Source organism: Ursus maritimus, unplaced genomic scaffold, assembly GCF_017311325.1.
Source record: "Ursus maritimus isolate PB19 unplaced genomic scaffold, ASM1731132v1 scaffold_10, whole genome shotgun sequence".
In the NCBI taxonomy this organism is placed as follows: domain Eukaryota; kingdom Metazoa; phylum Chordata; class Mammalia; order Carnivora; family Ursidae; genus Ursus; species Ursus maritimus.
Window position 1 is genome coordinate 13896761 of NW_024423344.1, and position 19319 is coordinate 13916079.

At 39.1% G+C, this 19319-nt stretch overlaps 1 pseudogene; it reads right to left on the minus strand.

The window, feature by feature from the left end:
* Positions 1-11996: 11996 nt before the first annotated feature.
* Positions 11997-18114, minus strand: LOC103664415 (annotated as a pseudogene).
* Positions 18115-19319: the final 1205 nt, after the last annotated feature.

The following is a 19319-nucleotide window of genomic DNA, read 5'->3' on the forward strand; positions in this document are numbered from 1 at the left end:
CATACTATCCAAAGTTCTAAAACTTTAACTCATTATATATAGGCTCATGTATTGCCTATGGTGACTCTTTTGTTCCTGTAACTTTTTCTACATTATTTCTGTTAGCCCTAATAACGGTGTTGGAGGTCGGCATTATTATCCCTCCTTTACAGATGAGGAAACTCATTCAGAGATTTAAATAACTTACTCAGCTTATATATCTCTGAACTCAGATTCATTCTGTGGTCTATTTGATGCCAGATCCCACTTTCTATTATATCATGCTGAATTTTATTTCATGGTTTACCAAGTGCTTTCCAAAATATTATTTTATTTGAGGCTCCAAAAGCCCTATGAGGTAATTCCCTATTTTATGGTTGAGAAAACTGAGCATTCTAGCATCTGATCCCAAATAATACAGTTAGAAATGGTCTTCGAGCACTTGCTTCTCTACCCCAAGCCATTCACACATGTGTACCCACACATTCCACACGTACATAGAGAAGGAGAAAAAAATCTTTCCTTCTATCCTTTTAGATCCTTGGCTGTAGCTCCAGTTACAAAAGAGATAAATAAATAAATAAATAAATAAATAAATAAATAAATAAACAGAAATGTATTAGCATGTATATCTCATATATGCAAGAAAGAAGCTCAGAGATGAGTAAACTCAAAGATGTGGCTAGAACTTGAGCTTAAATACCATCTTCAGCAAAAACAAAGGAAAAAGGGTATGAGAGAGGCAAGTTTTGGGAGGTGACTAAGAAAGGTAGCTAAACGATGATAAAGTTTGTTTTGCAGATTTAATCCATTTCCATCTCCACTGATAAAAGCCATGATTTAGAGTCTTCCTCCTTTTCCTGGTACAGAGAGGGAGATACCCTTACAAATGGTGATTTCCTTTATAAAAATAATTTCCCTTACAAAATTGTAACTTCTGCTCTGTTTTTAGTGCTTCTCCTGTATCTGCTATTTCCCAAAATAATCAGTTCAAAACAATCCTTATGCCAAAGAGGCATATTTGGGGTGGCGTATTCTGGCAGTAGTAAGTAGGTACCCCCCCCCATGACCCCAGCCCTGCCTCCCCATCAGGGCAAGGAGTATAGTGACTTGGCAACCTATGGTGAGGGAATAGATGGGAACAATCTTATACTTCACTTCCAAACCCACCTACTTGGAAATCATTTCATTAACAATGAAGAATATGGTAGAAAAATTCTTTAGTTTTTATTACTTTATAGAGGACATAAATGTGTATGTATTGAATTGATTTAAACTTCAGAGCCTTCTCTTTACTTACACTCTTCACTGTTCCTGGGATTAGGGCTGCCAGAAAAAATTCAGGAAACTATTAAATTCGATTTTCAGATAAACAATTAATAATTTTTAAGTATAAGTATATCATAAACATTGCTTGGGACATACTTACACTTAGAGATTTAGTTGTTTGTAGGGCACCTGGCTGGCTCAGTCGGTGGAGCATGCAACTCTTGATCTCAGGGTCATGAGTTCGAGCCCCATGTGGGGTGTGGAGATTGCTTAAATAAGTAAAACTTAGAAAAAAAAATTAGCTGTTTGTCTGAAGTTAAAATTTAATTTGATATCTGGTATTTTTATTGGCTATATCTGGCAGCCCTTCCTGGGAAGGAAATAGGAGTGCTATGAGGGGAGACATGACATGACTCAGGGATCTAAGAAGGCTCTGAGCCACTAGTCATAATGTCAAGAACCCTTCTTGACAAGAATAGCCCCACTTAGTACCTGGTACTATTATCTGGGAAATCCTATGACTTCCCTTGTTCCTTGGATTCTGCGATAGTTCTCATGAAAAGTAGCAATTACAGTTATATATACCAAAGTAAGAAAAGGAAGATAGAAGAAAATTTTAAGTATATACAAAAATAATTCATATTCTTGGAGGGATGATGGGATTTCTAATACCACAAAAATTACTACTCATCCTTAATTCTCTAAATCAGGGATTCTTAAACCTTAGCAGTATGAGAATCACCTGGATGGCTTGATAAAACACAGATTATGGGACCCCACTCCTGGAGTTTCTGCTTCAGCAGGAGTGGGGGGTGGGGAAGGATGAGAATTTATACTTCAAATAAGTTCCCAGGTGACCCAGATGCTGTTGGTCCAGATCCTATAGTACCAAAATTCAGCTTCCTCCAATAGTACTCAAATTACTGACGAGGTCACTAGCTAATTGAATTTGACTAAATTTTGGTTATGCCAGGGCAAAGATTCCTAACACCTGACCCAAACTTCTTTGGAACACATTTCTTGTTAGTAGGCTGCAATGTAATAAATCATAAAAGAAAAACTAGTTTCGCATTGCTTTCCCTTGCCTATTTTTAAATTCTGAGCCAAGGAAAAGATATGCCTGCTGGTGAGCACACATTCATTCATTATCCTTTATTATCACCCGAAGCTGTGCTTACTATGCTGCAAAATCACAACCTGAATAACAGGAAATCCAAGCCAGAACATCATCTTCCTGTTGGTCTGCACTCTTTAAACAAGAGACTATTTCCTGGAGTTAATTTTTCCTCAAACATTCCTTCCTATTTTCACAGCATTTCTCTTGCTGAAGTGGCCATTTCACATTAACATTTTGAAGGTGGCACATTTTGGTGGCAAGGTTAGGGTTCCTGATAATGCTTGTCTTATTCTGGACCTTGGCCTTCCCTCTTCCCTTTCCTCCTTCCCTTCCTCCCTCCCTCCCTCCCTCCCTTCCTTGCTTGCTTCCTTCCTTCCTCTTTTCTTTCTCTCTCTCTTTCTTTCTCTCCTTCTTCTTTCTTTTTTTTTTTTAAAGATTTCATTTATTTATTTGACAGAGAGTCAGCCAGCGAGAGAGGGAACACAAGCAGGGGGAGTGGGAGAGGAAGAAGCAGGCTCCCAGCAGAGGAGCCTGATGTGGGGCTCCGATTCCAGAATGCCAGGATCACGCCCTGAGCTGAAGGCAGACGCTTAACGATTGAGCCACCCAGGCACCCCTCTCCTTCCTTCCTTCTTCCTTCCTTCCTTCCTTCCTTCCTTCCTTCCTTCCTTCCTTCCTTCCTTCTCTCTCCCTCCCTCCCTCCCTCCCTCCCTCCCCCTTCCTTCCTTCCTTCCTTCCTTCCTTCCTTCCTTCCTTCCTCCCTTTCCCTTCCCTTCCCTTCCCTTCCCTTCCCTTCCCTTCCCTTCCCTTCCTTCTCTTTCTCTCCCTCTCTCTCTCTCTCTTTTTATTCTGACATTTTAATGCCTTACATGAAAACAAATGCCAAGAGAATATGCCAAAGGACCATGTCACAGAAGTGTGTTTTCATTGTAGTTCAAAAACATAGTCTTAGACCCAACACCTCTTTTAATGGGACATCTTTAAGGACTTCACATATGTGAGTTTTCCAGATCAATCAAAGAAGTTTATGTTTTAACCATCAGTCCTCCCCCAGGAAATTTTTTGAAAATTTAAACTTTTTTTTTTCCAAGATGGCTGTACAGTATTCTTCCCTATTCAACTAAATATACTAAATTATGTAATGTCTCATTGATTTAAGGTCACCAGGATGTATCTACTGTTTGTACTTGACTTCAATAGTTTTGCCAACAGGAACAATTAAAGTGGTGGGTGGTGGGGGTGGCCTCTTACCCAGATGGATTTTGGAATTCCTGATATATTTGTCTTAGTAGTTTTGCTGTCACCTTGTGTAAGGTCAGCTGTCCTTTCTTGTTATGTTAGTTTCTACCAAGTTTTCAAATTGCTCATCTTAATTTACACACAGTCATAATCAAGTCTCTTTATGAGTCAAGTACTTGGGCTTTGTGACTTTCTTGTTTGCTTTTGAATTTCAAGTGTGCTTCAAGTGCTGAACATGTGGCATTTGATAAATAATGTGAGAGGGTGCAAGTCGTGCTTTAAGCATGGAATAAAGGCTGCCTACTCACTTTTCACAAAGCAGAGAATCTGAGTGCTTTTCCAGCCACAGGAGTGTTTGAACATTGAAGCTGCCACAACTTCCTGTATGCTAGGATAAGCAGACTACTGGACAAAATAATGGGCTACGAAGGACTGGCCCTAGATGATACTGTGAAAGAAAGCAATGTTTTTCTCTACAGCCTCAATGTCCTTTTTCCATAAACTTCCCCCAACCAGGAGCTACCAGATTAAATATAAGAATCTCAGTTAAGGGGTGCCTGGGTAGCGCAGTCGTTAAGCGTCTGCCCTCGGCTCAGGGCGTGATCCCGGTACTCTGGGATCAAGCCCCACATCAGGCTCCTCTGCTGGGAGCCTGCTTCTTCCTCTCCCACTCCCCCTGCTTGTGTTCCCTCTCTCACTGGCTATCTCTCTGTCAAATAAATAAATAAAATCTTTAAAAAAATAAAGAATCCGTTAAATTTGAAATTCAGATAAATGCTTATTACTTTTTAAAACATGAGAATGTCCCAAATATTGAATAGTACATACTTATACTAGAAAAGTATTTGTTCTTTATCTGAAATTCAAGTTTAACTGGGCATTCTCTTCAGTTTCAATCTGTCCCAACCCCAAATCACAGTAACCTTTTTCTTTTTCCTCTACCAAGCTATTCCCACAGGAAAATTTTTGAAGTTTATCAAACTAAGGTATAAAACCATAGATAAGATTATAGTTGTCATGTTATCTTTGTTCAATAAAAGCAGAATGTTACAGAGGAGAATTAATCACTGAGATGGTGCCCAGGGGTCCTGGGAACAGTAAGCACTTCTTGGTTTTGAACTCTTACCATGAGGTGTTTCAGTGCCTCAGAGTTAAACCTGGCTCAGGAACAGCAGGTTAGGAATCTTCGCTTTCTTCTGGCTTGGCTGCTAAGAAACTATAAGTCTAGAACGTGCCACTTAACCTCCTTGTCACAGTTATCTGCTACCATATACCAAACTCCCAAAACCTAGTGACTTAAAACAACAATCATCTTATTATGCCTCACAGTTTAATAGGTTAGAAATGCAGGTATGTGTCCACTTGGTGATTCTTCTTCACGTGGAATCATTGTAGTATTGGCTGGTGGCTTCTCTGGTCTGGAGGACCTGAGACTGTTCCACTCACAAGCCTGGTACCTATGAGCTGGCATTATTCTCTCCACACCTGGCCTGTCCACCTGGTCAGGTTGGACTTCCTCACAGAAGGGTAGTTTCAGGGCAGTTGGACTTGCGCATCGAAGGTTCAGGCTCTAAGAAGTAGTGTTTTGTTGGGAAGAAAATACTTTTCCTCTATCCTCCTAGGTTCATTATCCAGGGGCCTGCAAATTAAACTGAAAAAAAGGCAGATTAATGGGACAAAAAGGCTTACGAATATAGCATCCAAAAAAAGAAGTAGCTGGCTGGTTAAATGAGTGAAGTTAGAGGCTTATATATATACAGCTTAGTAAAAAAAAGGGGAGGGGAAAATGCTCAGAAAGAATAAGTAAGTTTCTGGGGCACCTGGTGGCTCAGTCAGTTAAGTATCTGCCTTTGGTTCGGGTCATGATCCAGGGGTCCTGGGATCAAGCCCCATGCTGTGCTCCCTGCTCAGCAGGGAGTCTGCTTCTCCCTCCCCCTCTGTTCCTCCCCCCAGCTCATGCTCTTGCTCTCTCTTTCTCTCAAATAAAGAAATAAAATCTTAAAAAATTGCTAAAAAAAAAAAAAGAAAAGAAATAAAACTTTTCTTTAGGAAAGACAAATGGTGTTTTAGAACAAGTTGGAGATAAGAAAGCTTGTGATAATGTTTCTCTATACAGGTATGAGTGGTCTTTTGGTCTTCTTCAGGGCCATAAAACTCCTAGAGAGGGGATCAATGTTAGGTTTATTCTAGTTCTTTCTCTTGACAATAGATTCACTCTAAAGAGGGAATTTATGGCAACCTCATTTCCCAGAAGTTGTTTTTAGTTAGATAAGGGACACTCAGAGAAGGCTTCTTTCTGCATCTGTTGAAATTCAAATGTCTTAGGCTTAAAATAGTCTTCATGCCAATGCTGGGGTTCCAAGTGGCTTCTTAATTTCTAAGGGATTGAGGCTGAAGCTGTAAGACATCTTACCACTTAACCTCACAAGACACACAGCCTTATTTCTGCCACATTCTATTAGTTGAAAAGAGTCTCAGTCCAGAATACCAGGATATATGGTTCATTGAGGTGCTCTCTTTGGAGACCAGTAGCATACCCCCTGAGACTCAGTTTCTGCTTCTGTGAAATGGGCCAAGATCACAACATGTTGTAGAAGTAAAAATTATACAAACAGAATAGATGTAATTTTTTTTTTAAATATTGCATTTCTATTGCAATGTATTAGACAGTCTGTGTCTAACTTTTCTCCTATCGTACCCATTCTCTGAATTTTGTGTGTAGGATTTTATTTATATATAACAAAATTATAATTTATACTTTTAATGTATTACAGAATGTTATCTAATTATATATATCACACATTTATAAATATATAAAATGCATGTATAAATACACACATACACATATATACCCTAAGGTATTCATTGTATGTAATGAATTGATTTCTTTCTATGTATCTAAAATGGTACTAGATAGGGATGCCTGGATGGCTCAGTTGGTTAAGTGGCCGACCCTTGATTTTGGCTCAGGTTATGATCTTAGGATCCTGGAATCAAGCCCCACACTGGGCTCCACGCTCAGTGGAGAGTCTGCTTGAGGATTCTCTCTCTCCCTCTGCCTCTGCCCCTGTCATGCTCTCTCTCTCTCTCAAATAAATAAATAAATCTTAAAAAAAAATGGTACTAGCTAAGTACCATCCTTGGAATGAAGAAAATAGTCATTCAAAATTTTTGTAGGATTTAATTCTGTCACAGAATCTCAGTTAAAAAAGCTGGTTTAAAATCCTGAAATCATTGGGGTGCCTGGGTGGCTCAGTCATTACGTGTCTGCCTTCAGCTCAGGTCATGATTCCAGGGTCCTGGGATTGAGCCCCGCATCGGCTCCCTGCTCTGCTGGGAGTCTGCTTCTTCCTCTCCCACTCCCCCTGCTTGTGTTCCCTCTCTTGCTAGCTCTCTCTCTCTCTCTCTGTCAAATAAATAAATAAAATTAAAAAAATGCTGAAATCACTTTGGAAAAGCTAATCTAATTCTTACAATACCATCATTTCAAGATATTATATTACTGACATACTGAAAATCAGTGTGTAGATAATGTAGAGAACATAGGATCAAATTTAAAGATGAGCTAATAAAACTGTACTTCTTGACTATACACCTTCATCCAGTTTAAGTACACCATCCCCATGCACATGCACACACACACTCACACACACACACAAATATGGGAGGAAAAATGTACTCAAGGATGTATAGAATCAAATCAATTGTGCATTGATATGCTGGTATCCACATATCTCCTCCAATCGTTAGGCTCATTCCCTAAGAAGTTCAAGGGCTGAGACTCAATTTCTTATTAGAATTCTCCTGTGGAATGTTCTCCTCTTTGTGAAAAAAACCTCAATAGCGAGAGATATCATCTAGTCTGCAGCCTTAAAACCTGTCAGTCATCTGGAGACTCCCATGAATCTGTTTTCTACCACATTATTTATTTGAGAAGTCATAAATCTTACTGCTTGAATCTAGCAAAGAAAAGATTTTTATGATACCAGATACATGATTTGACAGGATTTTAAAGTTTACCAACCAGATATTTTACATTCCTGGAAGAAGTCTTAGAAAAATGTAGCTCTTCACAATTTTAAGAAGTTAAAATTCTATTTCTCTCTGGTAAGGGTCTCTCTGACACAGTCTATGAACTGTGCTCTGCTAAGATTTTGATGGCATAAGAAATTTTCACGCAAAACACCAATGAGAATCTCAGTGAGTACTTGGAACATCTCTCCTCAGTGGCATCTGCAGAGGTTAAAATGACTTGGCTTATTTAAAATGACTTACTGTGCACCTTGCTAAAGAACCAACTGCAGGTGATGTTTTCCCACAACATAGGTAAAGGAAGTTTTTTTCTAAAGTCCGAAATAATGTTCTATTATTTCCTGAGGAAATATTGCATGCATAGAATATTATTGTGTTTCCATCACTACAGAGAAATTCAGGAAAAAAAATAATTATTTTATGTCATATAGACATAAGCATTTATTTTTTCTGAAATAATCTGGGCGGTCCCAATGATTCTTGATAGTCTCAGTAGTCCTTTAGTTGTAGGAATTTGGTCTATGAGTGGCAATCCAGAAAAATCCAAATGTTGATCCTAATGCAGATGATCAAACGGAAGCTGAAAATCTGTGTTTTAGATAATACAGAGAAGATAATCTTGATTGCTCTACTACCAAATACCCTGAATTTCAGGGACTTGGTTTTTATTTTGTTATATCAAAAGAAACACATGCTATTCTTCTGGAGAGAAATAGTGGCAAGTGGGATTAAACAATTAAGAATCATCAGGTAGGGGCACCTGGGTGGCTCAGTCAGTCAAGCGTCTGCCTTAGGCTGAGGTCATGATCCCACGGTCATGGGATTGAGCCCCACATCAGGCTCTCTGCTCATCGGGGAGCTTGCTTCTCCCTCTCCCTCTGCCTGCCAGTCTGCCTACTTGTGCTTTCTCTCTGTTGAATAAATAAATAAAATCTTAAAAAAAAATCATCAGGTATTTGGGTCAAGTAAATTAATATATTTTCCTGATATTTTAGGTATTTATAGGATTTGTAGATATATAAGAGGCCAGAGTTAACCAATCAAGTTTAGGGAAGCATCAAGAAAAACACAGTTGTTTTAGGGAAAGTTGATTGTTCTCCTGACACTGAAGCTTGTCAAATTGTGGTGTGCATTTTTGGGGGCAACCCCTGGAGAGCGCCTGGTGAGATCCTGGCAGCTGGTGTTAGAAATGCAGAGGTTGTTTCATCATGAGAATTTTCTGATTTTTAGAAGCTTCCTGGGGGCAATCCCAGATGGCTTGCTTAGCAGGAAACTAATTTATTTGTAGCTCCAAACACTTGCTGGAATCCCTAATGTCTTAATGAACAGGACCAGAAGCTCTCTTGTGGTTAATCTGCAAGGCCTATTAACTCTTTCAGGTTAAAACTGTACCATTAAGAGCCAGGTTACTTGTATTGTTTATTGTAAATTAATAATTGGGTTGGACTTTGAATTAATAAAATTATTTCAGTGAGAAAGCCAACCGGCTTTACACCATGAGAAGCTCCAAGCCAAGAGCTTTTTAGGCTGAGTCATGTCCTGCCTGGTATGGAATTCAGCCCTGGCCAGAGCTGCTCTTTCCAGACATTCTAGATGTCTAGATAGAAGAGGTTAAAATTCCAGGAGATTAGGACTTAAAACTGGGTGGAGATTGGTGGGAGATATGGAATATCCTGAAAGAAGCTGAGGTTCAAAGGAAGGGTTGGGGTTTTGTGGGGAGGAAAGGCTTAAATATAAGAACAAAAGGGAGCATCAGGGACAATTGATAAAGTGTAAAGAATGCAATCTCTGTGACTTGAGGCATATTAACCATTTGACTTTTAGTCTATTTATTAATCAGGTGGTGAGATGCTGACTCGCCCAACCATGGGGTTCCTGGGCATCATGTTGGGGGAAGAGACTAGACCAGAACCTTAAGAGGATCCAGATCACAGAAGTCCTTGTGGACTAACTAAAGAGTTTCTCCTTTTTTTCCCCCCCAGACAATAGAAAGTGAGTAGAAGTCTTTAAAGAGGGAAGTAAAATAAGTAGGTTTGCTGTATATGGAAGCAAACACTGATGATGACAATAGATGGAAGGTGTGGATCCTGTTTCTAAGGAGTCTAGAAGCTGATGTAACAGCCCAGAGAAAGGACTGTGAGAGAGAGATGATGGCAGTGGGAATGGTGATAAGAGGCCATTCAATCACTCATTCAACAGATATTTGTTAAATACCTATTATGTGCTAGGTGCTGATTTTTATATACTAGGAGTATAAGAATAAATAAAATGGACCAATCACTTGATCTCAAGGAGTTTATATTCTGGTGAGAAATAAAAAGTTTTTGAGAGAAAGATATTCAGAAAATTCTTTACAAATTCTTAAATATGAAAATATTTCTGTAGCATATGATTCATCCCCAAAGTGATCAAACCATGTGAAAATAATGCAGCCCTTTTAGTCCCTCAATGAGATTACTTTGTATGCCATGGGGAGCAGAGAAAAATAAGACCCCAGTGGAACATGATGTATCATATACCCATGAGTACACAGGCAACTTTACATATATTTAATAGAAAGCATTACTTACAGGCACAGTTACTTTTGAAGGAAGGTGTTTACTAAAAGGAAGAACCTTGTTTGCTGGACTCATTGATGACTATGACTGGAAAAGTCTACACTTAGGTGTTGGGGAAGGATGCATGGCCTCATAATAAAGACAATAAATGAAACTCAACTGTCCCTTCTTCTCAGATCTTAAGAAAGTCTACCCCGTGTACACATATGAGATACATGAAAGTTTTGTTGGGAGGAAAAATTTTTCCTCTACCCACTTAATTCCAGTGATAGGGATGGGGGGGCAATTGTAAAATAACTGAAAGTAGACAAATTAACAAGAGAAAAGTTTATTTTGTGTGAGGGAGCATTCAGATGGAGAGGTTCCCCAAGCAGCTAGAAATAGGGGGTTTGTATGCCAGTTTCATAGTGGAAAGGGAGCAGGGAGAAAGTGCGTCTGTGGGAAAACAAATGGGCTTTAGGAAAGATAAATGGGCTTTTAGGAGAACAAATGGAAGGTATGAGAGTTTGGTGATAATATTTGTTTATGTGGTCTCTCTATCCCAGTGTGAGTGGTCATCTCCTTACTGGGAGTGAAACTCTCTTTGGGAGAAGGGAGATATGACAACCTCTCAGAAGATTCTTCCTTTAGTTAGATAAGACTGTCTCGGGTATGAGATCAAGATAACACAGGCAGTAGCAGAGACCCAGGAGCAGAGGAGGCCATGAAAATGTGGACCTTCTAGGACTACTTGGAAATCTCAGTGCAATTTGAACTTTCTCAGGGGATGGAATTGAAAGCATAACCAATCCTATTTAGATAGTAAGGTGCACAGAGAGCGCCTTTTCTAATTACTGACATTAATATTTCTGCCTTCAACTAATCAATCATAGTACACCTTATTTAGGTACTTAGGTGTAACAGATGCTATAGGGATGAGTAAAGAAGTGTAAGAAATGGGTATTTAGGGTCACCTGGGTGGCTTAATTGGTTAAGCATCTTTCTTTAGCTCAGGTCATAATCCCAGGGTCCTGAGATCGAACCCCACGTTGGGCTCCCTGCTCAGCGGGAAGCCTGCTTCTCCCTCTGCACTCCCACCTTGCTTGTTCTTCCTCTCTCTCTTTCTCTCTCTGTCAAATGAATAAATAAAATATTTTAAAAAAATTTAAAAGAGAAATGGGTGTTTATAAGATAAGGTATGGAGTGGCTGTCTTAACTCATAACCTGGCTCAGCCACTTATATGTGATCTTAAACAAATTAATTCACCTCTCTGAACCCCAATTTCATCATCTGTATAAAATAAGCAATATAATTCTTTCTTTTGAGAGTTTACTAGGTATTCAAAATCTTACGCACATTATATTTATTTGTCCTTTTAGTAATATGTTATGATGGAGGTATTGTGACTCTTGTTAACACTTAATAAACACAAAAGCCTTAAGAGATTAACACACTTATTTAATATCACACAGATAGTAAGCAACAGAGGTGAAATTAGAATCCAGTTCTGTCCGATTCCAAATTTCATCTTTTTACCACTGCTTATGCCACCTTAATAGGAGGTGGCTATAGGGATTAGGTTAAGTTGACTGATGAAATATAAAGAAATTGGTCAGCATAATTCCTGGCACATAGAGCACTCAACACACGGAAACAGCTTCATAATTGTTTAATCATGAAGAATATAATAATCTCTATAAGATACTTTTTGTTCTAATGCTCTCTGACTGTGATTCCTGACCTTTTGGAGATTAAATTTTTTTTTCTTTTCTGACTCTCCTAAATTGTTTATTAGGTAAGACTTTCACAAACATTACTTATATTAGCAGTAATGGTAGACCTGGAGAGTATTATGTCTTCTCCATATCGGAAGACAAGAACAGCCAATAGTGTGGTAGAACTTGTGACCCTTTCCGAGGCCACGGCTCTTGAGCCTGCAGATGCCAGCCCTCAGATCTCCCTGTGCTTGTGGATTGGTTAGGTGATCCACTAGGTGTCAAGATTTCTCCTGATAGCTTTATAGAATGGATCAAGGAGGATAACCTCAAAGAATTTGTATGTGGAATTTTTGCCAACCCAGTAAGTATTCAAGACTCTCAGAGCCCCACAGTGGTATTCAGCTCTTTCCTCTGCAATAGACTGAAGGCTTCGGGCAAACTTTAGCTGGTAACACCATGATGGACAGGCTAGTTGTAGGTAACACCCTTAGGAACTGGGTGTTTGTGGCCACCACGTCGCATATGAATCTAATATATGACATAACCTTGGTTGCCCTTGTACCCCAGTCTGTGTACTTTCTCAGGCAATTGGGTGGGTTGAGTGGGGTGGGGAGGCCTGTGGGGCTCAGAGAGCTAGCAGTACTGCCAGTGGTGCACCCTGAAAACAAAGCACATTACATAGGACTGCTTTTTCCTCCATAGCTCCTGGATGTACTTGTAAGCACCCAGCTTGGCTTACCTTGGAGCTGATGGCTGATGCCAGATGGAAAGAAAATAGCCCTGCTCCCCAAATCCTTTTTGGGCTCCTCCAGGATTAAATCTTATAGCATAAATCACACGTAAACACACACAGAAACACACCAAATTTTTTTATAAGATTTTATTTATTTGTCAGAAAGAGAGAGAGAGCACAAGCAGGGGGAGCAGCAGACAGAGGGAGAGGCAGACTCCCTGCTGAGCAAGGAGCCCAGTTCAGGACTCAATCCCAGCACTCTGGGATCATGACCTGAGCAGAAGGCAGACGCTGGACTGACTGAGCCAGCCAAGCATCCCCACACAACACTGAATTAAATAAAGCCGCATACCTTATATAAGAAAGCAAATGAGTAGTAATAATATTGTCAAAAGGACTTCAGAGAATCAGAGAAGGGAAAATTGATTGAGGTAGGAGTCTCCTTTGTGAAGGATGTAGAACTTAAGCTGGGGAAAATTTGCATGGTGCTTAAATGGTTAATAGAATTTCCCTAAGAACCTCATTTACAATAGAAATTAGTTTAGGCTTTTGGGTGAATATGACTCATTTAAATGCTCAAAACCATGAATCACTCAGAGTAGCATTATGGGTAATTTTAATGAAACATCTTTAAGGTCTCTATTCCTTTGTTAACTGCTTCTATTGAATTTAAACAAAAGTCCCATTTCATTCCAAATTTAAATCCAAAAGAGATTTGATCTTTTCTTCCTGCCATTTTGCAACCAATGTAATTTCTAACAAGTGCCTGGAATTAAGATGTGAGTCAGATCAGAAAACTGCATTTGAAACCGAATGGAATACCAAAGAAGAATGGGGATAAAGGAGAGATTTTAGAGTGACATATCCAGTTAAAACCACTTGAACTGGCCCTCATCAATTCCTGACACCTCCTACCTTTCAGTGACTTACAGGACCACTGATGTTCCACTATTGGGAATGCTGGGAAGTTAGAAAAAGTAACTTAAAAAAATGAAAAATTATAAGTAGCTCACACAAAAAGATCTGTATGTAAATGTTAACATCACATTTATTCATAAAACCCCAAACTGGAAACCAACCAAATGTCTATCCACTGGAAAATGATATACAAATTGTGGTACACCCATACAACACAATACCACACGGTAATAAAAAGGAGCAAAGTTGATGCATGCAGGAGCAAGATTGAGGCCCTACAGTGCAGTGTTACATCAAAGAAGCCAGCACAGAAGTCCACTGCCTACTGTGTGATTCTATTTCTATACTGTATTCTAGAAAAAGGAAAACTGTAAGGGCAGAAATCAGTTCAGTTGTTACCAGGGACCAGGAATGGAAGGAAAAAAAAAAAAAAAAAGGAAGGAAGGATGGGAAAGAAGATGGTAGAAGGAACCAAAGAGGCATATGTTTAATTTTTTTCTAATATTTTATCACAGTACAATACATATAAAATTTACTATCTTAATCATTTTTTTTTTTAAAGATTTTATTTATTTATTTGACAGAGAGAGACAGCCAGAGAGAGAGGGAACACAAGCAGGGGGAGTGGGAGAGGAAGAAGCAGGCTCACAGCAGAGGAGCCTGATGTGGGGCTCGATCCCATAATGCTGGGATCATGCCCTGAGCCGAAGGCAGACGCTTAACGACTGCGCCACCCAGGTGCCCCTATCTTAATCATTTTTAAGTGTGTACTTCAGTGGTATTAAGTACTTCCATATTGTTATGTAATAATCACCACCATCAAACTCTAGAACTCTTTTCATCTTGCAAAACTGAAACTGTTTATCCATTAAATAACAATTCCCCATTCCCTCCTTTTCAAGCCCTTTGGTACCGCCACCATTCTACTTTCCATCTCTATCATTCTGGCTACTCTATGTACTTCATATAAGTGACATCATACAGTACTTGTCTTTTTGTGACTGGCTTATACCACTTACCATAATATCTTCAATGTTTGTTTATCCATGTTATAGCATATGTCAACATTTATTTTTAAAGACTGAATAATATTCCATTGCTTATCCATTCATTTGTTCATTGACAGACATCTGGGTTACCTCTATGATTTAAATAGTGTGAATGAGGGGTACCTGGGTGGCTCAGATGGTTAAGCACCTGCCTTCTGCTCTGGTCATGATCCCAGGATCCTGGGATTAAGGCTGCATCAGGCTCCCTCTTCAGTGTAGAGCCTGCTTCTCCCTCTGCCATTCCCTCTGCTTGTGCTTTCGGGCTCTGTCTATCTCTTTGTCAAATAAATGAACGAAATCGTAAAAATTATAATAATAAATAAATGCTCTGCTTGTGCTCTCTGGCTCTATCTGTCAAATAAAAAAATCTTAAAAATAATAATCAATCAATCATTTGATCAATCATGTGAATGACGCTTGTTTTGTAAGCTAACATATAACCTATCCTGGAGAAAGTTTCATATGCTCTTGAGAAGAATGTGTATTCTGCTGCTATCACATAGAATGTTGCATACATTTTGTTAGGACAATTTTTTTTTTTAAAGATTTTATTTATTTATAGCCAGCGAGAGAGGGGACACAAGCAGGGGGAGTGGGAGAGGAAGAAGCAGGCTCATAGCGGAGGAGCCTGATGTGGGGCTCGATCCCATAACGCCGGGATCACGCCCTGAGCCGAAGGCAGACGCCCAACCACTGTGCCACCCAGGTGCCCCAGGACAATTTGATCTAAAGTATAGTTCAATTCCAATGTTACCTTCTTGATTTTCTGTCTGTATGATCTATCCATTGTTGAAAGTGGGGTACTGAAGTACTACTATTATGATAGTAGTTGTCTTTTCTCCCTTCAAATCTGTTTGCTTAGTATATTTAGGACCTCTAATGTTGGGTGCATATGTATTTATGATTATTATACCCTCTTGATGAATTGATCCTTTTATCCTTTTATTATTATATATGTGGTATATATAATATATATATTATATACACACACACCCACATACATATATATCTTCTTTCTCTTGTTACAACTTTTGTATTAAAGTCTTTTTTGTCTGCTATAGATACAGTTACTCCTATTCTCTTGCACGGAATATCTTTTTGCATCCCTTCACATTGAGCATATGTGTGTCCTTAAAGTGGAAGTGAGTCTCTTGTAGGCTGCGTACAGTTGAGACTTATTATTTTATTCATTTAACCACTTCATGGCTTTTGATTGAAGAATAAATCCACTTATATTTAGAATAATTATTAATAGTTAATAACTTACTAATGCAATCTTATTATTTTCTGTTTTTTTGTACTTCCCTTTTTACTTCCTTTCTCTCTTACTGTCCTCCTTTGTGAGTTGATGACTTCTCAGTGATATGTTTTGATTTCCTTCTTTTTATCTTTTATGCATCTACTGTAGATTTTTGCATTGGGCTTACCATGGGCTTACATAAAACATCTTAAAGACACAAGTCTATTTTATCCTGATAGTAACTTCAATCTCATATAAAAACTTTACTCTTTTACTCCCCTCTTTTCATATATTTTTTTTAAGATTTTATTTATTTATTCGACAGGATAGAGACAGCCAGCGAGAGAGGGAACACAAGCAGGGGCAGTGGGAGAGGAAGAAGCAGGCTCATAGCGGAGGAGCCTGATGTGGGGCTCGATCCCACAACGCCAGGATCACGCCCTGAGCCGAAGGCAGACGCCCAACCGCTGTGCCACCCAGGCGCCCCCCCTCTTTTCATATTTTTGATGTCACAACTTACTTCTTGTATATTGTGTATTCATTAACGAAGGATTGTAACTATAGTTATTTTTAATACTCTTGTCCTTTAGCATATTACTAGAATAAGTAGTTAATACATTACCATAGTATAGAATTAGAGTGTACTGAATTTGACTATATACTTACCTTTATCAGTGCCCTGTTTATTTTTATGTTTTCATGTTATGAATTAGGATCTTCAAGCATTTCACCTTGAAGAACTCCTTTCAGTATTTCTTGTAAGGCAGGTTTAGTGGTACTGTAGTCCCTCGGCTTCTGTTTGTTCGGAAAAGTCTTTATCATTCCTTTGTTTCTGAAGGACAACTTTCCTGGGTAAAGTATTCTTGATTGGCGGGGGTTTTTTCAGCACTTTGAATATATCATTCCACTCTCTCCTAGACAATAAAGTTTCTACTGAGAATTGAAGTGCTTCTTTATAAAAATGGATAGAAATGTGCAGTCAAGCCCAGATTGTCTATAACAACATCTATGTGAATAAACATCATCACATTGGCTTTTCTTTTTTCCCTGCCTCACTCAACTTTCCTTCCCCCCAAATCCTGCATCTTGGCATCACTTCCCAGATAAATATCGTACCTAGGTCATTATCTCTTGCTCTGCTTTTTTTTTTTTAAGATATTATTTATTCGTTTGAGAAAGCGAGAGAGAGACAGAGAGAGCACAAACCAGGGGAGAGGAAGAGGGAGAAAACAGAGTCCCTGCTGAGCAGGGAGCCCAGCAAGGGGCTCAATCCCAGGACCTGGAATCATGTCCTGAGCCAAAGGCAGATACTTAACCAGCTGAGCCACCCAGGCACCCCTCTTGCTCTGCTTTTGGAAAACCCAACTAAGGCAAGAGTATTTGCCTACTTATTTACTTAATGTATGTATGTGTGTATATATGTATGTATTTTTGCAATGGTAAATTTTCTTTTTTCTTTTTCTTTTGAAATAATTCCAAACTTACAGAAAAGTGATACAAAAGAATAGTGTAAAATAATTCCCATAATCTCTTTGTCCAGAAACTCAATCAAGTTTTGCCTTTAAATTCCTTGGAAGTCACTTCAGCTGGGGGGGGGGGGTGGCTTTCAACAAAGATGGAGGTACAACAACAATGGCTGCCTGCCTTCAACTGCACCCCTTTGATCAGAAGCAGCAGTCAATGATCAGAGCACAGATCTCCAATATTTGGAGGACAAGGTCCTTTTTGCCCCCTCTGGCTTTCATAAGCTGTGTGCAAGCTGCTCCAGGGACACATGGGGCTGGGGAGTGATGGATAGATAGCTGCAAATGTGCTGAGAGCTGAAGTTAACCACAACTTACCTTCCAAGTCTTAATTTACTGGCCAAGATTTCCCCTGGTTGTTGCAAGCTCTCAATAGACTCCAGGATTCCAAAATACTTACATCAGACAGATTCTGCCAGTGCAGTTGTTGTCTGGGTGAGAAGACAGATTTCTGATGTTTCCTACTCCATCATTCTCTCAGAATCCAGGAGTAATTATTTTTGTCTTTACAAATGGATTCATTGATTCTTTGTCAGATGCTGGGGCTGCAAGGAAGAAGGTCTATCGTATAAACAGATGATTATCAAATGATGTGTAAATATCCTGATAGTTCTGTGCATGAAGTACTCGAAGTACGCTGGAGAGACCCTGACCCAGCCATTCTTGCCCGCGGCACACAGGCAACACTAACTGATCCAAGCTCTCTTTCACACAAATGGCTTTTGGAATCATTCCCAGTATGATGCTGGATTTGTCCATTACCAAATACACCAAAGTTTTCATTCTAACTTTGAAGTTTTTATATTAAACATTCTAAAAGTTTTGGGTCCTTTGAAAGCACAAATCAGAAATTATCGTATGATTGATGTTATTCTTTGTTCTTTTTGCCCATGTAGTCTTCCCCAAACTTAGATTTCTTTCATTTTTGTGCTCCTCTGGAGCTAGCTCTGAGGTGCCTACAATTTTTAATGATAACTAGAAGATTCCTTAATTCTTGCTCTAACACGAGACTCTGCTCACTCCAATTGCTTACTTGCTGGATGGTAATAACTTGCTTTTGAATAACTTTTACTGAAAGAATGGTCCTTTCCCCATGTAGTTAGAATGTGTTGTAGTTAGTTCAAATTATTGCTTTTTAAATCTATTCTCTATATCCAGAGACAAATATTCTATGTTAGCTTAATGTCATCCTGTGTTCCTTTAGCAATTATTTATATAGTACAACCTGCTAATTTCACTGTGCTTTCGTTCAACTAAGATAGGAAAGATTACACCATCATTTCACATTGTCCCTTTGATTTGTCCCACTGGCCTTTAGGAAATATTTCTGGGGAAAAAACAATGAAGCAAAATTGTTTCTCTTTTCGAAAGAAAAATCCTGTTTAAGGAAATGAAATACTTCTTTGTGAAAATGGATAGAAATATGCAGCTGTCTCACAGATGGTAACCTCTCCTGAGATTTGAAGGCACCCCTTCTCGAGACAAATGGGGCATATAAACAGGAGGTGTGGAAGCCACTGCTGCTATTATGAAAAGTGAGAGCAAAGGTTTGACATTTGACATCCTACATCTTACACTAATTTCAGTGACTAGGGACCAGCTCCTGGGAACTCAGTCTCTAGCCTAAGGAGAGGCCTGGGTGGTAGTTGGGGACTACTGGCCATTATAGCTATTTCAGGAGGGAGGAACGTTTGGGGAAGTCCTGCTAAATGCCAGGAACTTTACAAACTTTATTTCTCTCTGGTCTTCTAATGATCTTACAAAAAAAAAAAAAATGCATTTTACTCCAGATGGGGAAACTGAGGCTCAGAAAGATTGAACAATTGTTCCCTGTCAGGTGCTGGGGCTATGTGCTGGATACCCAAATGATTACTCCTAACAAACTTGGATTGGCATAGCACACACTCCTCTCCCCGCCTTGGTTCCTAGTTAATTCTCATAGCCTAACTGTAAAATCAAGTACC